Raw genomic sequence first — 20640 nt, 5'->3', positions numbered from 1 at the left:
CTTTTTTACACGCAGCTAGTAAAATAGCTCAGTGTGAACGACGTACTCGCGCAAAAGCTGCTTGTAAAAAAGCTCTGGAAAAAGTTGACGCTGCCGCTACTTTACACGCCAACTCGCCAGCTTTTGAGCAAGTAGGCGTGTAAAGTAGCCCAGTGTGAACACAGTTGCTTGTGCTTGTGCGCGTGTTATTCAAAGATGGTGGAGGATTTGGTTCGAGCAATGAATACACAAACATTGGTTCGAGCCAGCTACTGAGCGAGTGGAAAAAGCATTGTGTGAACGACTACAAGCGCACTCGCCAACTCTGTGGTGTCTTTTTACACATTGGCGAGTTGGCGAGTGGACAAGCTCCGTGTGAACGAATACAAGCACACTCGCCAACTCGCCGGCTTTTTACACGCTGGTGAGTAGCTTGTAAACTCGCCCCGTGTGAACAAGGCTTAACAAAGCACAGGGCATCTCACATAATTCTATACTCATCCAACATTCATTTAGCTTAAAATAGAAAGTGCACGTCTGAATAAAGTGATTGAAGGAGAATGAAATGAGATACTTCGCTTTGTTACAGACTATAACCAGCAGATTAAGGTAGGGAATGGAACATTAATTGCTCTAATGATCAAGATGTCAAAACTAATCCCACTGGATATAGCACCCACTTTTAATTTACGTGTGTTTGGTTCAGTTAGTTTTTTATAAATTTAGCCTTAGAGTTATAATGTATGATAAAATAATACTGACAGGGCAAAGCAAGAGAAAATGAATAAGTGGCCCGAGTACAACTCCACTCCACTATAGCACTTGCTAATGAACACAGACAAATCTTATCTGGTAATTTGGAACAAGTAATTTAAGCAGCTCACATTTTAAGTTTGAACAAATTACAATAAGTTTCAATGTGTGGAAACACAATTAATTCATAAAATATGCAATGGAAAATCCACTTATCTTACATATTTAAAAAAATTGGTTTTCTTTTCCAAGTTTGTTATCTATAGTCCCACTTGGCTTATATACGTAAATGAAATATGCTCCCCATGTATTTCTTATGGGAGTTAAATTTGGTTTTTCTTATCCAAATTCGTTTGGCTCTTCTACCCGACGGATTTTCATTATTGAAGTATCAAATTGAAGGTATGCACGCACAGATAACATCAAGCATCGATATATATTTATTTACCTACTGTATTACTCAATAAAAAACATAAATTTGATTTATTTTAAAATTCTTACTTCAATTTAAGATGTATGTCACCAGTTATAATTATATAAATCTATATATTTTGGTCTAAGAACCATCAACCGGCTTTAATTTATTAGTTATTCAAATAGCCAGTTATTCGGACGAGTTTCAACGTTTCAAGCAAACACAAGGTGAACAACCAACGTAATAATTATTTGTTATAAAGTTTTTTTATGATTAAAAATCAATAGCTCCAGTACTTTTATGTTTTTTTTATATATATATTTTAGACTCAAAATAATCGATAAATTATATTCTTTGAGCTTGATTGTTTGAAACAGTAAAGTTCAAGATACTGTATTACTCAGTCAAAAATAATTAATTTCATTATTTTTCGGATATGATATTTATTTTAACGCTGCTCTACTGTGTGAGTTGAATGCGTCAAAATGAACCTTACATAAATTGACAAAAACTTTTACCAAAACTTAATTTTGAACTTGAACAAGCTTTTACCAGTCTTTAATTTCAACATTGTTTACACCAGTTTAACTACAAACTCTTTTATATCACGACTGTGTGTGTCACACAAACAATTTTAAAAGACTTCGCGAAATCAATTTAAGTTCTAATCTAATTCCATTCTCAGAAAAGTTACGATATAAACCTCTCAGTAGAATCGTTTGGAAAGCCGATGGTGGGCTATAACATGAAATGGACTTGATAAGAGATGTTGTAACCCAACCAGAACTGCAACAAGGGTGATGTCATCGACAAAACTCAACCGGACTTTGCGGCTGGCATCTGACTGAACGGTGATGTAGTCAAATAAAGAAGAATCTATACATGAACCCAAAAGTAGTAGAACAATTCTGAAGAGATTCGCAAAACACGTTTATTTTACCAGTGCATGAAAATGATCACATTGTCAACCATGTCAGTATGCAAATATCTCATTCCTCGCTAAATCACTAAATCAGCTGATTTCATTGTTGCGGCGTTTCTACATACACTAATATTCGGTAAGAAAATAACATAACAAAATAGTAGTTTGCGCAACTTTTGCGTAAAGATAGTGTCAACGACACGAGTGAAAAACTTCTACGAGTGTCGTAAAGACTATTAACGCACGTTGCGTACACTACTTTACCTACGACCGTTTTTTAATTGCTAAAAATCTGGGTTTTATTACTATAAATTACTACTCATAACTTCCTAGAGAGGTTATGTTTTCGTTTATTGTCATTAAGTGATGCAACGACTTATTGTATAATCAGCTGATTTCATGTAATTACGTGTTTGTAAAACTTTGTTAAATAATACGTTACTTTTTCAGGCAATCGGTTCTGCTAGCAGCATTATTACCATAAATACTGTATCAGGTACAATTAGGGAAATATTGCATATATTTTTGGACAACTGAATAATATAGTGAAACAGTTAATTTACAGTTAGATCTCAGTATCGAATATGTGGTCCACAACGAGTTGGGTGAAAAAGTGGTTAAGAGGTTTTCAAAATAAACCAGAAGAACATGTTCATTTATCAATTTAACCTTATTTTGTTTCGTCCATTTAATGAATTGCTGGTATGTAATTGCATACATTTGTTTTGATTTTTGTGGCAAAATATTAGCACAAACAGTTTGTGCTCTCATTTCCATCTCGTCAACATCACTTTCACTAACTGATATTTTAAAATCAACCTTCATTTAACTTCCACCAATGAATACAACTTCCAACAACTTAGGTTAAGAATACGCGAGTATCAACAGGAACAAGCTGGATCAACAATTAAAATTGTCAACTGATCAGCTGATCAGCTGATTATTTGACGTTCGAAGTATTAACAATTGTACTTCTTATCTCTCAATCCTTGTACCTCATTGGTCCGTTACCCGTGTTGTAGCTCAGTGGTTGTTATGAGAAAAACTATGCTGTTATGAAATGAAACTATGCTGTTATGAAAGTAAACAGCTGTTAAGTGAAACTTTTCGATTCTAAGAACTGTACTGAAATGGCTAATTTAAAAAACGGTAGTAGGTAATAGTATATTACGTTACTAGTCCTGAAAATAAGTGTTTACCGGACGAGTGTGGTCGTTCCCGTGCGAGACGAAGTCGAGTACGGGATTACCATACGAGTCCGGTACACACTTATTTTCAGGACTAGTAACGTAATATACTATTACCTACTACCGTTTTTTAAAGTAGCAGTTATATCGTGGAAGTTTTTAAGGCACTCGCCAAGGCTCGTACCTTAAATTTTCTACTCGTGTCGTTAACACTATCTTTACGCAATCGTTGCGTAAACTACTATTTATATACGACAAAAATTTAATCTGAGGGTTATGATAAGTTAATTGCGGTGGTAGAAAACATCTGTTGTCTACGAGCACAAACACTCGTAAAACTGAAAATAAAAATATAATCGATGTATTGTTATGAATGGTTAAAAACCAGAAAACTGACAAAAATTATGACGCAGCCTGATTAGTACGGTAATTTCAGTAATTGGGTCGTAATCACCTTCCGAAAGCCAGTTTTACTTCCTGACCAACAGGAAAATCATCTTGGGCTGCCGACACTACGGCGAGCTTATAAATCGTCCAGTAAAGTAGTGCCTGTGCGCTGTGACATGGACAAACTATCGGTATAGGTGTACACGATAAATCGATAATTCGATTAATATTATTTCATTCGTTCGATTTTAACCTGTATCGATGCATCTTTGTCTTTAACAATAAGTATAAGTAACGAATATCGTACGGCCGTGGGACTAATATCTATTTTTTTCATTTTTTTCATATTTATATTTTTTGAGATATAATATTTTTATGTAGGCCTAAGCCACATTGAAAATTCAAACAAATGTAACTGGTTGTCTCAGCATCAGAGATTGTTTACATCGTGGAAATCATTGATTTTAAAATGTTTGTGTTTTTCTCCCTTTTTGTCTCCTAACATAAGTAATCGGATTGTGCTGACGTATTGTCAAGACAACGCCGTACTTTTCGAACTGTCTTTTCGGAGCCATTGCAATCGGAGCAACGTGATGACGTGTCGCGTCAGGTGACCAGGGCCTCGGCTGACTCACTTCTATTATCTTATTTGGTCTGAGGTTGAAGCCACAACCTTCCATAACCGCATGCTAAACAAACAGCCACCACTCATATGGTAATCGGCTGTTAAATGCGCGGGAAACTTTGTATCACGGTAATCAGCTGTTGCGCGGGGAACTTTGTACCAAACGGGCGTATCTCGGGCATTACAATGTATATAAGGAATGAGTATGAATTTGATTTACTGTCCATTTTGTGCACTCCATGTTACTTTTTTTATAAGGTATTTTTGCATTAAACATTTAATTTGCAATGCTAGTAAAAATACAGTTTCATATGTGTCCTATATGTGTCGCCATAAGAGGTACGAGTTGAATTAGAGGTGTTACGAGATAAAAAAATATTACATTTACGTATAAGCCACAGCTTAAAGTCGGCCCCGAATCGCGTTAGACTTGTCATCACCATTTTCACAAATCACTTTCTACATTCAATTTTCATAGCAAAACTAGATAAATAAAACCGATATGCGTTGTTGTGGGTTGTGTTGTATCCCTCACGGTAAAGACCAACTGATAAACAAACAATTACAATTGGGTTTTATTGTTACAGAACATGCATTGTAGGATAAGAATACTTAAAAACAATCATTAAAATCAAACGATCAAACCGCCACAATAAACCTGCCTACTAAACTCTTGATTCATTTGTGAGTTAGTCATCATGACTGAATAGTTCATGGAAAAATCACGAAGTTGAACCAAAGTCCTAATTAAATTACTAGACAGTGTATATTCCATAAAGTACTATGCAAATCAAAATCTGAGTCTGCCGATTGGCGATATACCGGTAAAGTACTCGTACTTCATGATTCAATTCTGTACTAGCCGTGTTTTAATAATGAATGTTAATAAAATATAAATTCAAAATAAAATGGAGTGTGGACTACTTTCAATGACCTTTTTTCATTGAGAGGACAGAACATTATTTTTATGTGTGCTAGTTGTGTGACGCAAAAATTAAAGCTACCCTATCTGCCAGGGAAAACAATCAATGCCTGTTTTAACCACGTAAAACTTCTAAGTAGTTTGAACTACAAATGAAGAGAACCATTGAATGATATATTAAAACCACGAGTGTAATCTATACGAATTTTCTTCAATGAAAATAAAACATTTCGCGATACTATTTTAAGATCTGCGGCTTGTTTCAGTGTAATGTCTTGTGTAGTGTGTGTGTGTGTGTTGTGTTAATGTCTGGTAATGCTTGGGTGCGTTAATGTCGAGTAAACGATTCTTTATCATTGTATAGAATACCGTACTGCAATGTGAACCTCACTTTTCTGTATAATATCAGAGGACTAACATGTATAATTCAATTTGATAAAAATATATCTACACACTCAAGTGCTGCCGAAAATAAGAATGATTTAAAATTGCCTTCAGTTGACATGGAAGAATTATACATCTTTAATTTAGATACAATGAACTTCCAAATAATCTAAATCGACAATTTGTAAAGCTTTTTATACACATATAACACTTTATTAATCAAAATTCTGTATTGGTCTATTGTTAACCTGTATGAACAACCAGACTAACTTGAACTAAGCCTCCAAATACATAAAAAAAAAACATTTAACGATGGAAAATAACGCATCGTTCTTCCACAAGCTAAATTTCATAAAATTAATCTAAAATATCATGATACACGTTTCGGGACTGTTTATATCGCGTATGGCACTGTTTCTGTTAGTAAATGGAAGAAGGATGTAGGCGGTAACTAGCGCCAGGGCGGTTCCACGTGGTTGTAGGCTTGTGGTGTTTAACAATACATTCCTGACACCCACTCGAGCAAGTGAAACCTACAATGATCCTACGTGCTGGTAGTAATTGAGACAACTCATTAAGGTGGAAGATCGTGAAGATAGAAGATACGACATCCATTAATAATCTTACATAGATTAGACTTTACGCAAAAACACGTGGGTAGAATTTTTAGATTAAGGCAAATATGAGAGGAGGATTAGTATTGAACGAATGAGATAGTAGCCTTGTTACAGACTAAGATCAGCTGATTATTAAGTCAGGACAAAGAATAAAAATCCTAATGTAGAGGACTGCTAAATCCAGTTTCGAATAAAAAACTTTTGAATTATTTTTAGGATTTGACTACATTTAGATTACTAGGTGAACACAAAATATATTCACTCAGTTACCAAGCTATCGTGTGTAAAGAGAAAATAAACGGAACCTTTCCAATCTACAAAAGAAAACATAAAACAAAATCGGACTCTAACCACCGCCTTGCGGGATCCCAATACAATTTAGATAAGAGTGGTTGCCATCGGAGAGGTGATTTGGCAAATTGGCAACTAACAGGTATGGGAGAGAACAGAGGCGAGAGTTGATAAGAAGGTGGCGTGCCCCGTTATCAGTGACAGGCCGTGTCAGCCTCCGCGACCTTTGACCTCGACCTTGCGGAAATGAAAGGGTTAGCACGTACTAGTGTTAAGAAAACAGTGAAATCTAAGTGTCTACTTTCATAAGGGGATACGGTGTTTTACCAAATTTATTTTTTAAAACGTAAAGTTATTTTGTCAGTGTCAAATTTGTGATAATTTTGTAAGTTTGACTCTCAGTTTGAATCAGCTGTTTTATTTAAGGGTTTCCCTATACTTTACTACTTTTTAAAGGAACTGCAGTAAAAAATGGTCAATTTCTTGCCACCTCAGAGAAAAAAAACACCTTTATGGTAGAGTTGATCGAGAGATGTACTGAAACATTTCTTGTAATAATCTATTTCCCAAATATGCAGATTATTTCGATTTATGTACTAACAATTGAAAAATAAAGTTAGACGAATTAATTTGTTTAATACCTATGTTTAAAGTAGGACCTTTATGTTCGTAATGTTCATTAATTAATTAACATTATTCTACCAAACTTTACGTGTGGTGTAGGGCAACAGCCTTTTTAAAATAATTTAAATGACAACCGCAGTGCCTCTTTGAACATAATTTTGAGTAAGTAAAAAGACAAAAATAATTTATTGATCAACACGTGTTTCTTGCTACGACATTCTAAATAATGAAAAAAATCTTCCAACAATGCTCAATGAATTCACACTTCTATTGTAATTATCTTTGAATCGGCCAGTTCCAAGAAATCAGCTGATCAATTAGACGCGTCAGCTGATTCATGGTCAGTTGGCTTCACAGCTGTTTATTGAAGAGTTATCTATTGAGTGATCGTTAGCTAACCTCAACTAACTGCTTCTCATTGCTACCGCCATTAGCCTAAATTGAGTATACATTAGGTTTGAGTTACAGTTACTGTTATTCAACCATTATTCATTAATAAGAGAATTTTTACTGATTTGGTTAAAGTGGGTTTATAGTTAATTTTGCTGGAATTAACCTACTTCTTGCCGAGGGCTGCGGTGGTCTTGAACGTCATGTATTATTTTGAAAAACACAGTTGGCAAGAAAACAATTTTACCTACGACCGTTTTTTAAAGTAGCCATTTCAGTCCAGTTCTTAGAATTGAAAAGTTTCACTTTACAGCTGTTTACTTTCATATCCGCATAGTTTCATTTCATATCCGCATAGTTTTCTCATATCCACACAGGTAACGGACCAATGAGGTTCAAGTATTGAGAGAAAAGAATTAAAATTGTAATGCTTCGAACGTCAACTAATCAGCTGATCAGTTGACCAATTTAATTGTTGATCCGACTTGTTCATGTTGATACTCGAGTATTCTTAATTAAGTTGGTGGAAGTCCAAAAATAAATGAACTATTTGCCGAATTGTACCTGATACAATATTATTTATGGTAAGAATTCTGCTAGCAATGTAATATTTAACGAAGTTTAACAAACACGTAATTACAGGAAATCAGCTGATTATACAACAAGTCGTTGCATCACTTTCAGTGGCAATGACAATACACGAAAACATAACCTCTCTAAAAAGTTATCATTAGTGATTGTTAGTAATTAAATCCAGATTGATAGTAATTAAAAAACGGTCGTAGGTAAAGAAGTGTACGCAACTCGCGTTAATAGTCTTTACGACACTCGTAGAAGTTTTTAAGGCACTCGCCAAGGCTCGTGCCTTAAATGTTCTACTCGTGTCGTAAGGACTCACTTAACGCAATCGTTGCGTAAACTACTATTAAAAACACTTTGATATTGATAACAAATTTAAATAAATTAATTTGTGTTGCTGTAACAAAAACAGTTACACGTAATATGTCTCATAAAGTGTGTATTTTCAGGGAACTGTGCCAAATAGTACAATCTCTGAAGAGCAATTAAGATATGATCAGCACCGCGCTCACGATGTGATGGCTATCCCCTTAAATCCTGGTAACTTATTGTCTCAAGACAATCTTTGTCAGAACAAATCGTAGGTTCTTTTAGAGAAACATTTTTAACAATTCTTTTAAACATCGTTTGAAGCTTTATTATTATATTAACGTATCTTCCCCTTGAATCGTCTACGACGATAATAAGATCGGATTCTTTTCATGTAATAATTTATCGCAACCATTATTGTAATGTTAAATGGTAAAAACGTTAGACCATCAGCTTTTAAAGATTGATTTAGACATCTACAAGGGCCAGCAGCCAATAGTTTATTCAAAAATGAACACATTCGAATCAGCCTATCATGAAGTTTACCACAGTCGGAATTCAATTTCCTTCCTTAATTTTTGTTCCTGTAATAGTTCAAGTGACATAAAATATTCCGAATTGTTCAATACTTTTTGTTTCAGATCGGCTTGGTTTAAAAATTGTTGACTGTATTCGGCATAAACCATTAATTTACATCAGCACCTTTAGGGGCTCATATCAGCTGCGTTCATTTTCATTCTAAGACTTTAACATAAAAATGTCTTGTTCAATCCATAGTCAATGAGTAAACGCTGACATTCTTTTAAGTTGAGTTATCCATCGGAACATTTCAGATACATGGCCTAATCAGACACGGAAACCCTTTATCTGACCTTACTCTTTAGCAGTGTTCACTGTTCATTGTGCTAGTGTCGGCCATATGGTAGGCCTAACTAGGTACATTGACTGAGCTATGGCAGACCACGGTGATATATGCAAACTAACAGTTCGCCGGTATTGTGTTGGTAGACTCGACCTCCTTGACACATTCAATCTATCAGGCACATCTCCGCCAATAAACTTAATCTAAATGCCTCGCTTCGATTGCATCTGATTCGTTAGTATTGGTAAGGATTTATTTTGTGATAAGTAAAATTTACGAAAATTTAAAAGGTTCCGCACCAGAGGTGTTTTGTGTGAATGTGTCACAGACTCTTTTAAGGGAAAGCGGTCAAAACCTCTCAAATGTTTGTGGACACTACGGGGATCGAACCCGTCCCTGTTAACTGAGTCGTATACGCTAACCACTACGCTATGTTCGAATAGATAAACAGTTTGAATAAGTTGAAAGGTCCTAATTCCCACCCAAGCAACAAGCAGATTTCGTTTGATTTAACCATGCAATAAACAAAATGTAAAAAACAACGTGCAAAATATTGTAGACCAACATATAACAGTCAGTTACAAATCTGAATTTGATGACTATTTTTAAGTGATCGAATTGTAATACGTAACATGAACATGATATAAAGGAGCATTCATGAATCACCACGCCTCGCCCAGTTCTGATCACATCTCATGGATCAAGTTTCCAAACTAGTATGCAGATATTCCCGTATGAGCATTACATAGAAATAAATCTGATTGAAATGGAAATCTCTAAGGATGATTTTAGATCTCAAATAATCCTATTTCACATGGAGTGATTTATGAGTAAAATTTGAATTACTAAACTTATCTTTTTCGTTAAACCTACAGCGATATGCTATAGTGAATATCGTAATAAATAAATAATTAAGCTATTATGAGAAGTTCAAGCTTAAATAATTTTATTTGAGAGTGTAATTGACCTATATAACGATAAGCACAAAATCCGCAAGGAAAGAATTCAATAACTCGGAAAAGCTAATAAACAGCTTTTCAGATAATAGCTTTATAGGCCTAAAATAAGTTTGTATAGTAATCCAATTTATTCTTTTCGGTATAGCATAGCCTTTTAACCGTTAAACGATAGTGTGCATCCATCAGATTAAAAATGCTTCCGATTTTCCAAAAGGATGAGAAGTCCACTAGGAGTACCAGAAATAAATAATGCAATATACAAACTACTAAACCACTAATATGTTAAAATCGTGTTCTAAATATATTTAATTAACAAATAGAGTTTTCAAATAGGAAGCCATGGTAAACAATTTTTAACTCATTTATATGCCCACAAAACACGTTTGTGGAATATTTTGTTAAGGTTATCATTGTGTAAAGCACTGAATTAACACTCAAATAGGGACAACAAGAAACAACCTCAGTGTCTAAGTTTTGAGCCAGTCATGGCTTTTGTTTTACTGAATCAGGCATTCTGCCAGTGTAAACACCTTGCCCTAGTTATTTTAGCAGACAATACTTTGGTAGAGAACCTCAAATTTGGAATAACAATTAGTTTTTTAATACTAATATTTCACGACGGTTTTTAGATTACGTTTTGGTTCTAAAATAGAAGATAAGCCAGTAAAACGATTAATATTTTCATAATTTTTAATTTAATAGCCCATATTAACCGGACGAATGTAAAACATCGGAACCTTTGAGTAAAACAAATCGTTAAAGATCATAATAGTTAATAGCCTCACATCACCCCATATCCCCATAACCCCAAATCATATGTATTTTTATCATATTTTCCGTATCATATTTAGTTGGGGGATTAGCTCAAGATAATATTAAAATAGTTTTTTTACACGGTACGCTGAAGAAATGAATTCTTTTTATTTTGTACCATTCTATCAACTTAAAAAGGCACACAAAAGCTTCAAATTATACCAGGTGTCTACTTGCAGAATTCAAAGTCAAAGTTAAACGTATCTAAATTAAAATAAATCTTGTTGATAATGTAATTGTATGCGCTTGTTGAATGAATAAGAGTAAAGCAGACTACTATTTCTTTTCGTGACCGTAAGCAATTTGAATACATAAAAGATGTCCGATTGAGACTGAAATTGTAGGCTATTTCAAAGAAATTGTTATTCATGATCTAAAGAGAAAATTGTTTTAAATCTCATGCTAATAGAAAACGAAGTTTCATCAAAGCATCCAGATTTATTAATGTTATTGATGATTTGTTTTTAAATTTCTGCAAACAGGAATTTGCAGTGAAATTGTATGAATTGATTAAAATATATTTAACTGATATTTGATACTGTGTTTCGTCTACCAACAGAAGAACGCTCGTATGCTATGCTAGTACATTAAAGTAGCGAACTATAATAAGTATATACATTGTAAAGGTACTATCAGAAGAAAAACAAAATTTAGAGTTATTTATTGGAATACTATTTTAATAAATTCGTATGTTACAGGTTAAGTCAAAGAAAGGGCCATGTGGCCTTAACTTTGCCCGTGTAAATAAATGATTTTTCATTTAATCTCATTTCAATACGTAACACATACTTTTAGTAATTACTGTTTTTATTAACCTTCGTCCAAATAATTGTTTGAACATCTATAAACATGTAACTAAAACGTAAAGTATTTCACTTACGAACTGGTAGAATAGAAACATACCTGTAACAATAAAATAAGTATAAGCATATTATTTTAATACAAACAGACATACAGACAGAAATTGAGATAAGACTCGTTTCGGCTTTCTTAGGCTATGAAACGTAAAAATAACAAAAAACTGCATGATTCTAAGCAATGTACAGACAAAACTGTAATTTTATTTATATAGATGTACAGTTCATATAAAACACAGTCAAGTGCCATTAAAAAATCATGTGAAATCCAAATTATAAAATAGCTTTTAAAGTTTATCCTTGAATAAATTAATCATCACCATAAACACCCTTATCAAACATTTTATTGGGGTCGATCTCAAGGAAATAAATAAGGTTCTGACATATTTTTACGGTTTCACACTGTGATAAGATATTTCACCACGAGTTTACATTTCTGAAACTGGGTTAGTAAACATAATTAAGAACTAATAGACCTTTATCGAACTGGGCTGGTGGATAGTCAAAGATGAATCATTTTCTGCGATAACCTTATATAACTATCGAATGATCGACTTTTATCGAGCGATAAATGTAATTTTCTAATCGAACGCATCCTTGACTCGTAGTAAATGGGAAATTAGCTCAAGGAGATGACGATTCATACAGTGTTTGAATAAACATACATGTACACACTCACGTTTACAGTTAGATAGTGTGTTTTTTTTATTCGTTTCAGTGTCTGTGGTCGCAGGATGGTATCGATCGGACATCGGGTTTCAGTGCACATAAGATTAATTCTTTTTGCTTGTGTTTTCAAAGCCATTGTTTTTTTTTTTTGTGTTGGGTAGGTCCAAACCTGTGACACACGTTTTAAGTTTGAGGGACACATTTAGGGGTTTACAATATATTAATTTAGTTCGGACATTAGGTCTCAATACGAATCAGTTCCAGTAAAAATATCAGGCTTCAGTATACGTTAGTATCGGACATTGGGTTTGGGTTGGGTCACTCATTAGATTCAGTCATAAGTTACGTTTTATTGGACATAAGTTTTTGTCAGTTTTTACTTTTACCCATTTAAGTTTCTTGAATTGTTGATTTTCACCAGACATTGCACTTAAAAGAGTTAGAATACAGTAAAAAGTTTCGTTTATGGGCTTACTTGAAAATATAAAAAAAAGAAATGATTACACAGTGATGCTCCGTTAACAAATTTAGAAACAAATTCCGTTAATCTCAGATTCCATGACAAAAGGACAGCGAAGACAAAAGCTGCTCTGCAGAGAGTACAGTATTGACATTTCCAAGTCGTAGTTTGTCAATGGGAGAGTTTGTTACAGTTTTATGGTGAGAAAATATCCCTTAAATGTCAAACACTTTGTGAGAGAGAATGCGAAAAGGAAGTTGAGTTGTTGAAGTTTATAGGTTAGAGTCTACATGCATCTTAGAACTTAAAAACACGCTTTCGTAGTAGTGGAGTTTTAAATGTAAGTATCAAATTGTTTACGGATTCAAGATCAGCTGTACTTTATCATTGGCTTTGAATAAATATGATCCTAGCCAGAGAAATAGCTGGGTTTAGTTAGTAAGAAAGCTACACTTCGGTCCAATTGATTCTGAATTCTGAATATTGAAATTGAGCTTGAAATGCACACACAAAGTGCATTATAGCTGGTCTAGAATGCCTATTCTAAATCGTTGATAGAGTAAAACAATATTTTTCTGGTTGATATTTAATGGTTGTTGTTTTAATACTAGATCTTAAATATATTTTTGGATGATTATACATGATGCAATATTATTCAACGTAACTCTAACTGAAACCATAGTAGTAAAGTAATTTTAGTCATAGTCAAGCGGAATTCAACCCAAAATTGGGGTGGGGGGGGGAAATAAAACTATAGTTTCACACATAGATTTAAAATTTTGGAATTTGAACACTGAACGAATCGGCTAGAGTGATAACAAAACAGTTCGCTTGAAATTCAACGTTACCCTCACTACATTTCTACCTTCAGAATTCAAAATAATGTTATCTAGGTTACCGAATATGCCACCTATGAAAAACCACTGTATACAAAGCTGTTATGGTAGTAAGTTGTCAACCTGGTTCTAGCGATCAGACTTCGACATTTGACACTAACAAAGGGGACACAAGTGTCGTGTTACTATATATAGTGACCAGCTCGACGGAGAAGTTACTAATATAGTCACAAACTAATCGGAGGACCGGAAAGAGGCCTTCGTAGACGGAGAGGGACTGTATACAACAGTGTATGCGACTGAGAGAGAGGAGTGATGTATGTATGTGTGTGTGTGTGTGTGTATGTGAGAGAGAAGGAGAGAGTGTGCGTCACCTTTGGAGGAAACTTGTCCACGGAAGGGCGTCTTGGGGACAGACCTTTCATAGCCACTCGTTTTCGAGGATATCCCTTTAAAGGGAAGAGAAAGCGAAATTGTGAACTGGGTTGTTAAACTGACATTAAAACAGCGTGAAGATTCTCGGGAAATCAAAGATGAAGGCACTTCCACTTTTCATTTTAATGTGTGTAGGTTTGTTTTAACTAGGTGTAATGTTGTGGGATTAAATTTGACTGGGCTCGATTTTAAACGTTTCTGAAATAGTGCTTGAGTAGAGGTCATCATATCATTTTGGAAATTAAGTCCAACGTTTCTCTCAAGATCTTCATATTAAGTAAGAAGTTTGCACGTAAAATGTAGTTTTAAACGTTCCCTGTAGTTAAACGTAAACATTTTGAAGACAATTTGTTGATTTGTTCTGATACAGTATTGATATTCTCAAAATTTTAAAGTGTAACAATTAATTGGAAATACTAGATTTCTTTGCTCTAGAATATTTAGACACGAAACAGAAGTGAATACGCCAGTTTTAATAATTGTTAAAGAATATTTTCTTTTAATATTAATTGTAAGACACTGCCTTGATACCATAAATGGCATTTGAAGAACAAACCCACTGATAAATAGGATTGCGCTCAACGGAGGCTTCTAATGAACAGATAAAAACAGATATTTCTGGAACTACAAACTTTTAGGCACGATACGTATAGATGCTGATACAAATGTCTATAAAGTTTGCTCCAGAAGATACCAAAATGGTGATTTCACCTCCTGGCGTGTGGGTTGGTGATTGGTTTCTCTCGCCTCCGCCCAGCTGATCGGAGACTTCCTGTGACGACCTATCCCATCCATACCTACGACGACCGTAGATGGTCATGCAATGTCACGGCCGACATAACAGACACATTGTATGTATACGGCAACATTTGTTTATTGCACAGCCTCCAAGAGCACAGTTTTATGGACATAACAGGAACACACGAGTGTTGTATAGACATTTATGCATGTATACAATGACATTTGTATACTTTTGGGGCTTTTCATTATTCTAAAGGGTTTTACGTCTTTTCGAAATAACGTATTTATACAAATTACTGTCCATTTTGGAACACATGTCTGTATACCAACGTAATAAGTAATAGGTAAAATATATAGATTACGATCAGTTGTAAAAGGTCGATCAGTTTTCAATGTAAAACCCTTTACAGTGTTAATTTACCTGACAAAAATTAGATTTTCTAATCTTCGCATTCAAGAGACCATGGAAGCCTGCGTTCTTCTCTAAGGTTTATCAGAATGAATTATTAAGCACGATTGCATGCTCTAAACAAGTTAATTTTTACGTAGCCTTAATATGTTTGAAGTATGAAGGTAGTATTGTCCAAAACGCAATTTTCCAGCTTCATTTATTGATGCAACCCTTTACAAGCCGTACCTCACGATTTTTCAATCGATAAATTTCGTTTGCGTTTGTCAGGTTTACTAAGTAACGGCTGAATTTCCAAGAAATATATATCTGAACTACGCGCCAACGGTCTTAGGACGGAGTCCTTCAAAATACTTGAAGATAATATAAATCCTAAACCAAAATCTAAAACACAATCGTCAACATTTAAAAAATTGGATTATTTATGAAGCAAACATATTAATTTACAACATAGTCAAATTAATCACTAACAACAATTAATCATAATCCATTAGAGTAGCACCACTCCGTGTCAAATTGAAATTCTGAAACCCACGTTTGTGACAAATTACGTTTTGTTTGGTGACAATGTTTAGTCGTAAATCAAACCGAGAGTCTTCTTATGACCTTGACTGTCAGCTGACGACCTTCATCCATCACTTGACGTCACTCATCAGCTGATCCAAGCCAACGGTATCGAACTTTGGGTGTAAATCTTACGTCTTATTTATATCCTTGCCGATGATTTTATTTAACTTAAAGCAAAATACACGTGCTGTTGTTTATGCAATTTTATTATTGAGTTTGATTTAAATATTTATCATATTACATTTTTCTGGAAAACATGTCTAACACCAAAAAGCATCCGTAGGAAGAGCTTTTTCGGAAGACATTCAAGGTTATTAAAATTGTGTTCTATGCAATAACCCTTTCAACAATATCTCCTGTTTAAGAGACAAAAAACAGACGTGAACAAGTAAGACACTCTAGTTCTCTTTGAGATGTAAATACGGCAGCCGCCCAAAAAGGTGTATTATTTTCTGATATTTCCTCGTTCTCTTAGCAAAACCTCAGCTTTTTACCCTCTTTCTTATTTTTTAGATGATCCTAGAATATTTGTAAAAAAACACGACCAAAACCCTTAACGAACTAATAGGACACTAAAGCAAAATCGATTCTAGTCACATTTCGACAGCAACATTAGTATGTATGCAATTCCCATAGCCTGAATGTTAACGAATTATTTAAATTGGTTCATTTATTATTTCGACAGCTTTATTTGGATTCTGTTATTACAAACCTTACGAATCAAAGTGGGCACCACCTTTATTATACAACCGTCATTGGCAGCACTGCCCAATTGAACGACTGACCAAGGTTTATTGTCTGGTTATGTTCGCCCTCACAAAAAGTACAATGGCACATAACATAAACAAACAGAGTGGGAGAAGACGCACCTTCGAACTGTAAACGTTAGAAGACTGTAATTCAGCGCTATGAATGCTAAGCTGAAAGTGGGTGAAATGGCTGATTTTGTGATTATAGCTGACGATTTGAGCAAACAGTAAAAGGATAGTAGGCGCAGTGGAAACAACATCTCATTGAAATAATATGATTTAGACATTTACGATACAGGAATGAGGATAATTAATTGTATTCTGATAAAATAAAACTGATGGTTTTAGCAACGCACAACAAATAATTAGAGTTTTGCCAGATAGTCTACAATGTGTGAAAATACTAACAAAATCATAAGTACTACTCCATTCTCTATGATGCAAGAGTAAAATTCCATTCCCTGTTTGCTTTAACTATGCATCAAAAGAAATGCCAATAAGTGTTTAAAAGGTTCAAAATCAGCTGTTCACCAAGATCAGCTGACGATATGACGTCATAACTGACGTCTTTGATCGATATGATCGAAGGAAGCGACGCCCAGACAAATGATGAACGCCTCCGAGATAGATGATCAGCAAGACCTTGCGGGTGAAATATGAAGTGGTGGAAATTAAATTGAACCGGCGAGTTCAATAATGAATGGAACGGATGAAATGGGAAAGTGCAACGCCAACGTGGCAAAAGTAGATCACGGAATACGGAACGAGTTGTAATTTTCTAACTTTGACGAGTTTGTTATCGAAAAGGTTTAATTAGATTGGCCCATATGGCCTATACCGATACAGAATAGATAGATGTGAAAACATGTGAACATGTGAAAACAGATACACATTAGATAATTGGTCTCCATTAAAAACTGATCATACACCACTTTAAATTCGTCAACCTGTGCGTAGTTTTTCATGTCAATGATCAACATATTTGATCGAAAATATCCATATACTAAGAGTATCTAACAGTCGTTATAGAAAAGTTTAATCTACCCTCTTAGAGAAGGGGTAAATTACAAAACATTACACTATTACAAATTACAAAACATTCTCTAGAGGCTATCGGCTGAGTAAATTATATTAAAGCCAGTTAAAATGTTTAAGTTCCAACGTTTTCTCTCAACAGACTTTTAGAAATCTTTTAGTATTAAACTTTATAGTTTAATTACGTTGACAGAGTGTTTGGGTTCGGATAGGTCAGGAGGGACGTTTTAGTTTGCGTGAGGTTCCTCACTTAGAACGCTTCGTAGGATCGACCTTTCTATACCACAGACTTACGAGACAATCCTACAGATCATTTGACAGAAACAGTCGATCTTCTACAGAACTCTTTCTAACTACTGAATGTAACGCTTGGCGTAAACTGCTATACTAACATTAGTTATAAAATATTGTTAAATGACGAAGATTTGAGAATCGGTTAAAAACGTCTAAGGTTGTAATAGTATTGGGTATTTATCCGTTGGTTAGTAAGGATAGTTATAGTTGACTACATTAAGGCAAACGAATTGCTAACTATGTCCACCAAAGTTACATTGGATTTTGCTACCTATTTTGCAATTTGGACACCCCAGTTAATTATTTCAGACCGACATATTGCTTGTGGTTTTATACTAGAGGTCACCCCAAGGTCGAAAACTCAAGTAAAAATATTTACCGAGCAACTTCTCTACTTTCACCCAACGCTGTAAATAAAACATGTGTTTGGAATTTCTTCCATTTGTTTCGATATTCTGTTTATATCTCGTTGTTATTTCGTCACTAGTATGGCAACCCATAAGGCCATGTTAATTTTATTTCAATTTTAAATTAAATTTTTGTGCTTATTTTGAGCCTATTTAAGTTTATTTGCACATCTACAGGAAAATTTATTTCTAACAGTATAAGTAGATTTTCCCTGCGATGCACACTGATTGAGCTGAAAAAGGTTTTCAAGGGGCATGTTTGCCTGTTAATATATAAGATTTTCGCTTGTTATTTTAGATTCCCCTATTAATTACGATTTCTATATTTTTAAGTGGTCGTAGATATAAACTCTGAAGTTTCTTCCAGATACAGTAAAATAGATTTAACGATTGAAAAGCTAAACCCTCATCCACATTTTTCACACAACTGAAAGGTACGAACAATTATAATTTATTCCCTTTTCAGAAAGAAATTTCCATATCGTTCGGATTGTAATCTGTTGAACCTAACCGATGAATTAGCTTACCTAAAGAACTCATGAACTTTTGTATTATGGCTACATGATTGAATTTAAATCAATAACTGACACAATGCAAATTTTTCTGCCGATATAATGTATGCAAAAACATTATCGGTACTTCGGTTACATCATATGCCATACTGCTGTCATCATCGCGAATGATGACATAAGAGTGGCAAGTGTAGCCAACATTGCTAACATACCGTAACCCAACAAGTCTTGGTGTCAACATGATTAATGTGGTGGCAGTACTGGGACTGGGAAACTTCTCTACTTGCCATACCGGAACCTCCCCAACATCGTCTTAGCATTTAATCTCTCTTGCTGTAATTAATTAATTAACTGGGAGTTTAACCTAGGAGAGATGATTGCCACAGTTACTTGCACTTATGAGTGTGTGAGGATAAAAATATTGTACAAAATATTAAGTGATTTGATTTAAAATCTTTACTAATTTAATTTATCAGAACATCAATATACTTATAGTTGATCTATAGAAGGTAAAATGCTGTAAAAATAGTTAACGACGTAAAAATGCAAAAACTACAATGTTTAAAAAATATATATTCAAATTTTCCCAATATTTAAGTGATACTTTCGACATTCATTTGAAACAAAATTGCAACATTACACCATGAAATAACTTCACCTATCCCCAAACATTATTATTTTACTTAACATGATTTACCACAGTTGTTTTTATTACAAAAAGATCAGAATTGCTTAGTAAAAAGTGTCTGTTATGAAATGTCCCTAGGCTGGAGAAGGCTGTAGAATGAAGATGAAACTGGGGCATTATCGACTGATGTTTTGGGCTGTTATCCATCGTCAGTCAAAGCAGACTATCATTACGGCTCGTGTACCTCTCTAAAGGTCTACCCTTACTGTGTGAATCCACAAGTAGACTTTCTTTACGTGTGTTTCATTATAGGAGTTAGAATTATGTAATATTTTAAAATTGGAAAATATTTATTTGGAAGTAATTTCAAATACGACGTATACATTGTTTTCCCTGATAAGATTACCATAGTGGACATTAGTAGAAGTCGTAGAACAACAAATTAAGTGAAATCTTATTTGACTCGACAAAAACATTTAATTTCTCTAAATAGTTACGTGACTAAATTTTCCGTCGTAGTCACACGTGAAATATATTTTCTATGGGAGCGCTTCTAAGATTACATGTATTACTCGTATATTAAAAATATATTGTAACTATAATACGTTATGTCAAGAAATCTATGCAATTTGAGTTTATTTTCAAATTGAAGCTACTTTTCTATTTTAAAATATAAAACTTTAAACGATACCTCCCTAATTTGGTGAACTTAGGAGTTTGTAATCATGTTAACTTTTTGGTATTAGCAATAATTATAATGAAAATTTTGCATGGATTAAATTTGAATTAATAATAATCAATATACTCGTACGATGACAATTTAGTCTATATATATATATATATTAAAAGCATTTTGTTTGAAACAACTGAAATACACTAACTTAGCACTTGTAATAGAGACACATAAATGTACATTTAATTTGATCATTGTGTTGGCGTAACACATATTCCACATACTAATTTACACACCTACTAAATCAATATAAAAACGTCCTTGAAAGTTAAAATCATTTTAGTACAAAA

General features: G+C 34.1%; 1 protein-coding gene across 8 annotated transcripts in view; it reads right to left on the bottom strand.

Moving 5' to 3' along the window:
- Window positions 1-20640, bottom strand: part of LOC128985864 (four and a half LIM domains protein 2) — a 316238-nt gene that overhangs the window by 5387 nt on the left and 290211 nt on the right. The gene's annotated exons all lie outside the window — the stretch shown is intronic.

The sequence above is a fragment of the Macrosteles quadrilineatus genome, unplaced genomic scaffold, assembly GCF_028750875.1.
Source record: "Macrosteles quadrilineatus isolate MER2022 unplaced genomic scaffold, UCM_ALF_1.0 Scaffold_2__2_contigs__length_208266976, whole genome shotgun sequence".
NCBI lineage: Eukaryota > Metazoa > Arthropoda > Insecta > Hemiptera > Cicadellidae > Macrosteles > Macrosteles quadrilineatus.
Note: the sequence above shows the minus strand (reverse complement) of the source record. Positions and strands in the feature narration are given on the sequence as shown.